Raw genomic sequence first — 12,573 nt, 5'->3', positions numbered from 1 at the left:
ATAATAGTGAATCTGGTGAAGATGGGCAGCACGACTTAGAGATGGTGAAAGATTGAGAGATTTGTTTATATTGTTGGAGAAGAAAGAAAACAAATAAGAAAAATAAATAATTAAAAATGCATATATATTTATTGAAAAGAGATATTAAAATTAAGGTTTTAATAATAGATTTGATACTCACTCTCCCAAAGAGAGTGAAATACATTCACTATGCCAACTAAACATTCAGGGAGGTAATAATTTCAATTTTAAATAGTACAGAGGGGTGATAGAATTCTCGTGAAGTTTAAGTGTATAGTTAAAAATTCGAATATACGTTGAGGGGTCATTTGACCATTTTCTCCTAAGTATATAACTAAAGAACGAAGAAGAAGATCGAAAGGGGTGCATGGTCATAGATCACTGATTTTGGGGCCTTATTTAATCCACGGATTATTTTTATAAATTTATGTAAGTTTAGCCATTCATCAAATTATGCGTTAGAAATTTTACTTTCTCAAATCAAATTTCTGCTATACACGTCTAAAATCAAGCTTGCCAAGACTAAATCTTCAATAATATACCAGATACATGCTTAATATCTATTACTTTTTATCTCAATTTAGAGAGTCAATTAAATTTTAGTATAATTTTTAAATATTTTAAGTTATTAATTATGGTGAGTTATAGTACATTTTACGTAATTGTTAAATAATACTCTCTCTATCCCAATTTATGTGACTTACTTTCATTTTTAGATTTTCATTAGTCCCAAAAAGAATGACACATTTATATATTAAGTAACAATTTAACTATAAAATGTCTATTTACACTTAATGAAAATGATTTACAGCCACACAAATTTCTATCATTCATTTTGGACCACAAATTTTAAAAGTCTTTCTTTCTTTCTTAAACTCCGTGCTGAGTCAAACTACCTCACATAAAATGGGACGAAAGGAGTATATGTTATTGCCTTTGTCCCAATGTGTGTAGCATAGATAGAATTTAAAGACCCAATCAATTGTTGTTAATTATTGAGATTTATAATACTTTTTACATAGTTTTCAAATTAAATAATACTGTACATGTTACTTCTTTTTGTCCTATTTTATGTATCACCGATAGATTAATTGAAGAATCGGTTGAATTTTTTACATATCTTTTTAAAAATATTTTAAGTTGTCAATTACCATATTTCTTTACACAATTCAACAATATATTAATTTCAAAAATCAGTCGATTTTTAAAAAATATTTTTTTCAAAAAATTTAAATTGTCAATTATTATGATTTATAAGTATTATGTTTTACACAATTTTTAAATATATATAATCTAAAAAATAAAACAAACTAGTTAAAACGAATGAATTACCAAAAAATTATAGGAACACCCTCAAAGTGCTCAAGCAGGCATGTCATGTTGGCCTGTTGATGAGCACTTTGAAACTCCCTCTCATAGTATAGTAAATAAAATAGGGAAAATGGTCTGATATACTTCTTAACTTTGTCATTTAGATCTGATATACTTCTCATTATGAAAGTGACTCATATATACCCTTATCGTTATACAAATGACTCACATATACTCTTACCGTTACAATAGGAGTTCACATATACCCTTCATCTAATGAAAGTGAAAAAATTAGTTTTAAATTTATTTTTTTGACTTTAATTTTAGAAAAAATCATATAGGGTCATATATATGATCCTCTAGCAAAGTTTAAGGTGTATTTTAATCATTTTCATACAAAAATTATTTATTGACTTCTTTAATTATAATTATTTGAGTTTCTTTCATTCTTTAGTGTAAAGAAAAAATTTAAAATTAATTTTTTTTGTGGCTATATTGTAATTTCTTTTTTGTATTTGTAAAAATAAAATTAAAAAAGAGTAAATTTTAGGTTTAGCAAATATAAAAATCATATTAGCGCTCTATAGCTACAATTTTGCTATTTGTGCTCCATAGCAAACATAGTTTGCTATAGAGCATCAGATCTGTATAAAAATCGCAGGCAACTTTGATTTGTATAAAATCGCAGGCATCTGATTTGTATAAATCGCAGAAATTTGTATAAATCGGGTTTCTGTGTCTATGAAAATTGCGTTTGTATATTTGCATAAAATTTGAATTCGTATACAATTGAATCGGGTTGCTCTCTCGCTTTATACAAACACAAATTATACATTGTATTTTGTATAATTTTTGTTTGTATAAAACGAGAAAGAGAGAAAGTCAAAAGAAAACTGGGCAGGGGAAGATTTATATTGTATAATTATAAGTGTATACGACAAAAATATATGTATATGTATTTGTATTTGTATATACAGTTTTCTCTCGCTTTATTCAAACACAATTTATACATTTGTGTTTGTATAAAGTGAGAGATGCGAGCGAGATCAGGGAGAGTGGTGAGCGAGATTTCTGGGGAGAGAGGCGAATGACAAAGTGTTTGGTATGAATTCGAATTAAATGAAACTGTGGACTGTGGTTATAACATTTAATTTGAATTAATAGTTTGCTATTTTATATAATTTTCCCTAAAAAAAATGGGGCATCTGTGAAAATTTTTACAAGAAAATTAGTGAAACATACAACTTTGACCATCAAAATAATAAATTTAAATTAGTTATTAAAACAAAAAAAAAAAAAAATACGCATGAGGAGGATCAAATATACCCCATATGAATTATATTTTTTTCCAAAAAAATAATTAAAAAATTAAATTAACATTATTTTTTTCACTTCCGTAAAAAGAAAAGGATGTATGTGATCCATTTGTATAACATTATGAATATATATGAGTCACTTTCATAACGAGAAATGTATCAAACCTTAAAATAGTGGTTAGGATTGTTAGGCCCAGCCAAGTTTGGTCCCTTCATATGGTTGGTTTAATTTGTGAGGACACAAAAGTGTCTATCTGGTGAAAATACTCACTAGGTCAATGGGGAAGTCCACAGCCACTTGAAACTTACGTAAGATACACGAGAGGAATTGCTTCATCTCAACTTTCTCTCTGGTTGTTATTCAATTTAAACTTCAGATATTTTATTAACAAAGTTGTAGTTTATTTGCAATCATACTAATCTTTACAAACTTTTATATTTTCTTGAATTGAGAAAAGTTTTCATTCTTTCTAGAATAACCGTTTTCTATAATAGAGTAATATTTCATCATAATAATTAAGTTTTCTTTGTCCTTTGAGATTTCAATTACATTAAAGTTAAGGATTAAAAACACATTTAAACTATCTCACTTTTTGAGGTTCCTACGTGAACTGTTGAGTGAGTTATTTATTCAATAGAGAATACTTCAAAGATTTGGGAGTTCAAAGATTCAAGACAAAAGAGTTGACAACTAGGGTTATTTATTTTATTATTCATGCTATCCATTTGGGAGTAACACTTCCTAAAAAAAAAAAAAATTATACTCAGAGCTCGAATCTAACGACTATCTGCAAAGGGTATTAACTAAAAAGATATATTATTATTTTTATATTTATATATATGACGTAAAAACTTTTATACGGCTAGAATTTACTAAAATATATTCCACAAATAAACCCAAAGTAAAGCTTACTTTTTTTGAACCCCAATTAAGCTTAATTGAGTCAAAAACGATATCTAACCCCGCGAATTGACCGAAGAAAATGGAATTGGAAAAAAAAAAGACACCCTTAAACTTGATCTCAGCTATGTAATAAATAAACACGCTAATTTTAACAGTATATATTTAGACACTTAACCATCTAAGATTGAAATTACGTGTGTATTTATGTATTTATAATGAAATATATTAATAAAAATAACAAAGAATCGCACCGCAAAAGGCCGTGGTTTTTAGCGTAGTACTTTTGAGAAAACAGGTAGCGGTGGCTGAGCCCTCTATAAATGAAAGGCAGAGTCACAAAAAGACGAAACTATTGACAAAAACAAGAATACACTACAAAACAACAGGAACAAATAGCTAGGGGCCGCGTCGGTAACTTGTGCTGTCTAACCCAATATATTTATTCTAATTTTATATTTATGTTATTATACATAAAAAAAAATTATAAAGTTAAAATAAATTTATTATTATTATTATTTAAATTGGGGGAGGGAATGGGAAAATAGAGGAGGGGATTATAGTATGGATCAATAAGGTGGTGAGTGTTCAAATAGTCAATCAACTAAACTATTAAGATTTTCTCAAATTTATTAATTAAGTAAGATATTCATATGACGTTGGTTTTTTTTAGTTGTCACTATTTTAGATTTCACGTTTCTAAGAAATTAAGTAATTTTATCATTGTATCCTTATTAAGTGTTCTCGTAAAGTCAAGTTTTCAATCAATGAATATGATTTAGTTTATTTTGATTAATTATTCTGACCAATACACATGAACTATTTACTTAGTTATTCTATGTTAGTCAAATATATATATATATAGAAAAATCCTTTTGGCCAATTTTTTTGGCTAGAATGGTATTTTACCTTTTTAACTTTAATATCTTTTAATTTAAAAATGAAAAAAGATTAGTTTATTTTAAATAAAAAAGATATTATAGATTTTTTAAATTTCTGGCTGGCCAAATTTTCTGGCCATTTAGCACTATCCTCTATATATCTATATATATATATATATATATATATATATAAAATAGTGTCATTTATACCTTATTTTTGTGAAATGACAAATATTGAGAAGTGTCTATGTTTAATAAGGATGACATATAAATATGAACGGAGTATAAACATGAACTAAATCGAAATCTCCAGGATTCACCACATATTTCCTGAACCAACTGCTTTTGTTTGCCCCTTGTTTTCTTATATTAAATAAATATCACACAGTATTTAAGTCAAGCCAGCTTTTAATACTACTATTCACCTACTTTTGGTTGCTTATAAATTAGGAATTTGTGTGCTTTGAATTCATTGTATCAAACAAAGGAAAAATCTTGAAAACATCTTTCATTAGAATTTTTTTTTTATTATCAAATGTCTTCTCTTGTTCTTTTGTTAGCTGAGCTACTTAGACATGAAAATACTGATTATTTAACTTCACCTTCTTCTTCAGTTTCTAATTCTTGTGCTGTTGTGGCTGACAAAGGAGTTTCCAACAAAAGGGTATTCAACAATTCCTCAAATAATTTCAACACCGACTTCAATTTAGCTAAGGATTTTGAAGAACTTCCCAAAATTTGTGTTGATTTTGTTTGGCCTTAAGACTTGAGAGTATTGTATTGTAATTATTCACCATCTCATCTTTCTCCTGGAAATAAATCTTATATCGTTACTGTTTTTCTCATTCCATTTGTTTTCATTAAGCACTACTCCATTTTCTATAATATTATGTTGTTTTCTTTTCGTAAAACATGAAAAAAATTTATGTTTAAAAATAATTTAACTTTAATTTCTAATTATACGTCAAATTAAATGAGATCTTTTTTTAGTCATGGAATCTTATTGCGTATTAATTAGGATCACAAGTTTCAGTCTTTTTCTTTCTTACAACTTTAGTGGCATTTATGTCCTCCAACCTTGATTCAATACAAATAGGCATTTGAATTTATATAAAATTGAATAAATACACATTCATCCTATGTGGTGTTCTAATGACAATTTTATGTCCTATGTGGTGTTTTATGTGACACATAAAACTTGTGTACTTACTTAGATGTCTACTTGTGTAAATCGAAAATTGGAACTCGAAGTCAAGTTAAGGGCCTAATTTATCTGTTATGCCTAGTTCATATCATGCCAATTAAATGACATTGTATAAATTGAAATAGAAAAGTAACTTTTCATCTCTTTTTAGCTTAATGGTTCTAAATCTAACTTTTGAAGTATATAACTAAAGAACGAAGAAGAAGATCGAAAGGGGTGCATGGTCATAGATAACCGATTTTGGGGCCTTATTTAATCCACAGATTATTTTTATAACTTTTTTATAAGTTTAACCATTTCAAATTATGCGTTAGAAATTTACTTTGTCAAAGCAAATTTCTGATATACACGTCTAAAATCAAGCTTGTCAAGACTAAATCTTCAATAATATCCCAGATTTTAATTTATTAATTATTGTGATTTATAGTATATTTTATGCAATTTTTAAATAATATATGTTATTGCCCTTGTTCCCATATATGTAGCTTGGATAGAATTTCAAAACTCAATCAAATGTTGTTAATTATTGAAATTTATAATATTTTCATATAATTTCCAAACTAAATAATATTACTTCTTTTGTCCTATTTTATCTGTCACCGATAGATTAATTTGGAGAAAGTCGAAATTTTTTATTTGTTTTTTTTTAAAATATTTTAAATTGTAAAAAAGTTATCATGATTTATAATATGGAAAAAGGTCAAAAATATCCCTCAACTTTGTTTTATTGATTGACTATGCCCTTACCGTTAAAACAAAGTTATTTTTACCCCTACCATTACTAATTTCATTATTTGTGCCCCTCAATTGGATGAAAACCCCCAAATAAGTTCAATTAACCCGATTTCAACTGAAATTACCCAATTATCTATTTTAACCCTAACCCAAACTCAACCCACCATACTAAATAACAGATAACAACAAATTAATTTTGTTTAATAAACAAACCTAAAGCGAAAGCCTCAATTCTCTCTTTTTTCCTCTTACTAGAAGCTAACCCTCAATTCCTTCATTTTCAATCTCCTTCACAACGAAATCAAGAATTGTCATGAAAGATAGGCAAAGTTGCAGCTACAAACACCATTAATGGCGAAAACACCAAAATTTCAGATTTCAATTACTTTGTTTCATCAAATATCCCCTGTATGAAACATCCAAATTCATCTCCAGCTGGGATTTGTTCTTCTTGTCTCAAAGACAAATTACTCAATCTAAATTGCTCTGATCAATTCTTCTCTGAGGATACAGAAAGAAATTCTTCAAATATAATCCATCCGCCCACTAATAGAATCAACATATTGAAAACCATTAAAAGTTGAAATTTCCTACACGAATTTCGACAACACAATTTTCAACTACACCTCAATCGCAAATCTAGCATTAGAAAGGGGGAAACCCCAAATTTCACGGAGTTGACAATCTGAATCATCTGCTATACATTCCCCTAAATTTAGGCACCCATTTGACAACAACAGAGATCCAAATTTCATTACAAGTAAAATTGATCAAGATTAAAGAAAGAATGGATTAAACGGTAGCTGAAAAATGGAGATGAAGAAACTGATGACAAAAATCTGCCGCTTGCGAGAAAGAAGGGGATATTGGATTGGCTTTTCACTTGTGTACGAATTTCAGTCATCAATTTTCGGTCAATTCATAGGAAAGTCTCAAATATGATTTTGATTTTGAAGATTAGGAAATATTAGTAACCTGGGTCGGGTTTGGGTTAGGGTTAAAATAGATAATTGGGTAATATCAGTTGAAATTGGGTTAGTTTAAGTTATTTGGGGCATTTCATCCAATTGAGGGACAAAAATAATGAAATTAGTAACGACAGGGTTAAAAATAACATTGTTTTAACGGTAAGGACATAGTCAATCAATAAAACAAAGTTAAGGGATATTTTTAACCATTTTCCCTATATAATATGTACACAATTTTCATAATAGATTAATTTCAAGAATCAACGAACTTTTTAATATATTTTTAAAAAAATTTAAGTTGTCAATTATCATGATTATAAATAATATATTTTACATAATTTTTAAATATATAAAAAACTAAAAAATAAAACAAACAAAACGAAATTATAGGAATTACTCTCAAAGTGCTCAAGCAGGCATGACATGTTGACCTGATGATGAGCACTTTGAAACTCCCAATCATAGTATAGTAAATAAAATATGGAAAATGGTCTGATATACCCCTTAACTATGTCATTTAGAGCTGATACATTTCTCGTTATGAAAGTGCTCATATATGCCCTTGCTGTTCTATAAATGGCACACATATACCCTTACCGTTACAAAAGGAGCTCAAATACACCCTCCATCTAATGAAAGTGAAAAAAATAGTTTTGAATTTATTTTTTGACTTAAAATGTTAAAAACATTCATGTAGGGGTATATATATGATCCTTCTAGCAAAGTTCAAGGTATATTTTAATCTTTTTCATATAAAAATAATTTTTTGACTTCTTTGATTATCACTATTCGAGTTTCTTATTCTTTTTTTCTTTCATTTTTTAGGGTAAAGAAAAAAAAAATCTAAAACTAATTTTTTTGCGGCTGTATTGTAAGTTGGTTTTTGTAAATAGTAGTTTAAAAAATGGGGCATCTATGATAAATTTTACAAGAAAATTGGTGAAACATAAATAAATTTCACTATCATATTAGTTTTTTCACTTTCGTTAGAGGAAAAAGGTATATGTGAGTCATTTATATAATATTAAGGATATAATGAGTCACTTTCATAACGAGAGGTATATCAAACCTTAAAATAGTGGTTAGGATTGACGGCCCGGCCAGGTTTGGTCCCTTCATATGGTTGGTTTAATTTGTGAGGCCACAAAAGTTTGTATCTGGTGAAAATACTCACTAAACCAATACTAGGTCAATGGGGAAGTCCACAGCCACTTGAAACTTACGTAAGATACACGAGAGGAATTGCTTCATCTCAACTTTCTCTCTGGTTGTTATTCAATTTAAACTTCAGATATTTTATTAACAAAGTTGTAGTTTATTTTCAATCATATAATAATCTTTACAAACTTTCATATTTTCTTGAATTGAGAAAAGTTTTCATTTTTTCTATAATAACCGTTCTCTATAATAGAGTAGTATTTCATCATAATATTAAGTTTTTTTTTTTATCCTTTGAGATCCCAAATATACATCAGAATTAAAGATAAAAAACACATTAAAACTATCTCATTTTTTGAGGTTCCTACGTGAACTATTGAGTGAGTTTCCTATCTGAACTATCACCCATGGATAGCGAAACACACCTAAATGTAGTTGATTAGACAAATGTTTGTCAAGGAATGCTTCTACGAGCGTTTATCCACACAATCGTCGTCTACTAATTGACATAAATAACACCTTTATTTGCTGACACATTAATTTTTAAAAAATAAATATTTTTGATTGACTTCCTTAAAACACTAAACTCCCCTTTCAAGTTGGAGATATCAATGTTACGGCTAAGAAAGTGGAGAAGAAGATGATGAATGTCACGGTTGGAATAAACTAATTTATATGGTGATAATTTTATCCTTTAACTTTTAATTTAATATTTATTTATATAGATTTGTCATAGTAGAATTATTTTTCCACGCAGATTGTCACGTGACATAATTTTTAAACAAACGAGAAAATGTACACATATCATGAGAAATTAGTCATAAAGATATGTTTTGCTAACTATTACAGGTAATAAATTCACATTCTCAATATATAGTTCGGATATAAATTTAAAAAATTGAGATAATTTAAATGTACATACTTTTTACTCTTAACTTAATACTCGCTCTGTCCCTAATTACTTGTCCACTCTTGAATTGACACACTTATTAAGAAAACAATTATTAACATAGTGAGTTTATCATTTTACCCTATTAATTATGAAGTGAATGAATTAAAAACTTAAGATTTTTAAGAAGTTCTACCTTTTTCAAAGTAATTCAGTGAGAGTATAATAGGTAAAAAAATTTGTTCTTTTTTGATTTATCAAAAGGCAAAAATACTCATTACCCCCTTGAACTTGAAACTTTTTATACGGTGTACACCTAAACTAAATTCCGTTTTTAATTACCCCCGAACTTGTTTTATTCCTCCGTCGCATACACCTTTTTCGTACACCTGCTCCTATTGTGACTACACGCGCGCGATAGCTGACAAAAGTGGTGATGTGGATTTCCACCTGGATAAATAATAGCCACCTGGATAAATTAATATTGCAAAAAATAAATTTCTTAAATTTAAAATTCATTGTTCAAAAGTTATTTTTGAATAAGGGCTAATTTCGCGGAACTCTTTCTGGATTTGAGTTTTTCTAGACGTGAAGTTGGTCGATTAAATTTCAAATTTGTCTGAAATTCTTACCAAGTAAGTGTTAATCTTTGTTTCCTTTACTTTTCATTTACATTTTGCCCTATTTTTCGTTTAAAATATGCCAAATATTAAAGAAAACTGGAGATTTTACATTTTTTTACCGTTGTAGCAGCTTTGTGATGTGGCAAAAAATCACTTCCTCACGCGCCTAGTAGAGTGTGTTGTCAATTTCTACGCCAGGTGGACGAAAAGGTGTACGCGACGGAGGAATAAACAAGTTCGGGGGTAATTAAAACGGAATTTAGTTTAGGTGTACACCGTATAAAAAGCTTCAAATTCAGGGGAGTAATGAGTATTTTTGTCTTATCAAAATAGACAAATAATTAGAAACAAATAAAAAAAAAATAAACAAATAATTTGAGACAGTGGAAATAGAAGATAATTAATTCATCAACATTTATACATGGAGATTTGTGCGAGGAACATGGATTATGCTTGTTTAATAAGCGAAGGTCAAACAACGAAACCCATTTTGGAATCTACATTGATTGATAACTAGTCTATGATCTCTTCCAAGGTTTTCCTCTTCTTTTTTCCCTATAACAAATAATTCATGTCTTTAATTACTTGTTCACTTTTAAATTGACACATCTATAAAGATAACAATGATTGACATAGTAAGTTTATCATTTTACCCCTATTAATTATGAAGTAGATGAATTAAAAACTTAAGAGTTTTAAGAAGTTCTACCTTTTTCAAAATAATTAATTGAGAGTATAATAGGTAAACTTTTTTTTTGTCTTTTTTCGATTTGTCTTGCAACCAATTGCTACATGAATTTGCGTGTACAAACACGTGAATTATGCCTTATGTTATGATTGTTTAACCCAGTTTCGAATATGATACGACGCATTTAATTGGTATAGCAGAAAAAACTAGATTAGATACGTCTTCTATAGTTAAAAATAATTTAACTCTGGTGTCAAAAAAGTAATAATATAGCACTTGACTTTAGAAGATGCCATATGCACCTGTACAAAGAAATAATTAAGCTATTATTTCTGTTCAAAATTTTAATGTGAACACATGCAAAGGTGATTATTTCTAAGACAATTGGAATTCACCGTAATATATTTTAAATGGATCAGTAAGACCCACTTTCCTCCAATTTGTTAACCTACACGCTTTATGCCCATAATAAAGAAAACATTGGATTTAACTTTTAAGAATGGAAATCTTTAGGTTAAGAAATATTTTAAAGGCATGATATAATTCAACATAAATATCAGACATCGAATAAAGAAAAAAAATATACAACGAGTTCCTTCTCAAAATTGAACAGTACTTGTGTGAGAATAAAAATTCTTTTTAGAAAATTTCTATTGGTTGCTTGGATAAGACTCATCTTCACAAGATTTAAAAGCTGTGCGGCCAAGCCTGTGTTGTCATGTACTAACTTTTTTTTTAATCACTAGTTGACCAATTTAAATAAGTAATCTTCGTTTTTCATTGGGTCTCTCAATTAATCTTTATGAAGTATTTTGGATCACTACCTAAAGTGATTTTGTTTAACCACAAATAATGGTTGAGTGGTTGGGAGACTAGGATCAAATTTAGCCTTCATTTGTTATTCAACTATGAACTCGTCACATGAAATGTGCCTAGTGTGATTTTCATCTCTTGTATAGTTTACAAGCTATTTCACAAAGTGATTGAAATATCAATGTCATAATCAAAATATTCTTAGAAAAAAGATTGAAATATCAATCTAGCTCATAAACATTACAAATTAATTAATCTCGTTATGTACCATAATTTTATGAAAAATTCAATTTTCAACCAAACCAAGCATGATGTGGAATTAACAAACAATATACTATATATCTCATTGCTATATTAAGAGGGAGACAAAGATGAAAACATTGCATGAACAAGGTCTTCTTTTACCATCCTTTTCTTTTACAGTGTACATGAACAATATCACTCATAGGAAACTTCTACATGCCCTTCCAATCCTTGCATGTGCAGCATTTAAGCACTTGTCTTCCCTAGTTAAGACTTCTATAGCTAGATTCTTGCTTTAATGAAGATTAATTCAAACCCTAACATTAAGGACACATTAGGTCAGAATTGGTGGAGTAATATACTATAATCCTATGTATATAAACAAAACAAATTATAAAGACTGACTCTTTGACCCATTATCTATTAGGTTAGTTTGAACGCACCTCGACAATTATATTAAATATTTGTTATCTCCAGCCAGCTACATCTAGATATTGTATATCTTTTTGGTCTGTGTTTTGGAAGTTTAAAATGCTTATTTTTTTAAAGTTTGATCAAGATTTTAGGAAGAAATAAGTGTTTTTGAATAGTTTCAAAAATTATTTTTTCAGTGCGTATTTTTTTTAGAAATACTTTTGAAATCTTAATCAAGCACAAATTGATGCTTTAATATTTTTAAAAATAAACTATTCTTAAAACTCACTTCTAACTAGAAAAATTATACAAAAAAAATAATAAAAAAAAAAAATCGAATTTAGAAGCTTATAATTGTGCCCCTATAAATTCATGCCTCTTACTTCCCTTTACACACACAACTAGCTA

Source organism: Solanum tuberosum, unplaced genomic scaffold (genome assembly GCF_000226075.1).
Source record: "Solanum tuberosum cultivar DM 1-3 516 R44 unplaced genomic scaffold, SolTub_3.0 scf00083, whole genome shotgun sequence".
Lineage (NCBI taxonomy): Eukaryota > Viridiplantae > Streptophyta > Magnoliopsida > Solanales > Solanaceae > Solanum > Solanum tuberosum.
Note: the sequence above shows the minus strand (reverse complement) of the source record.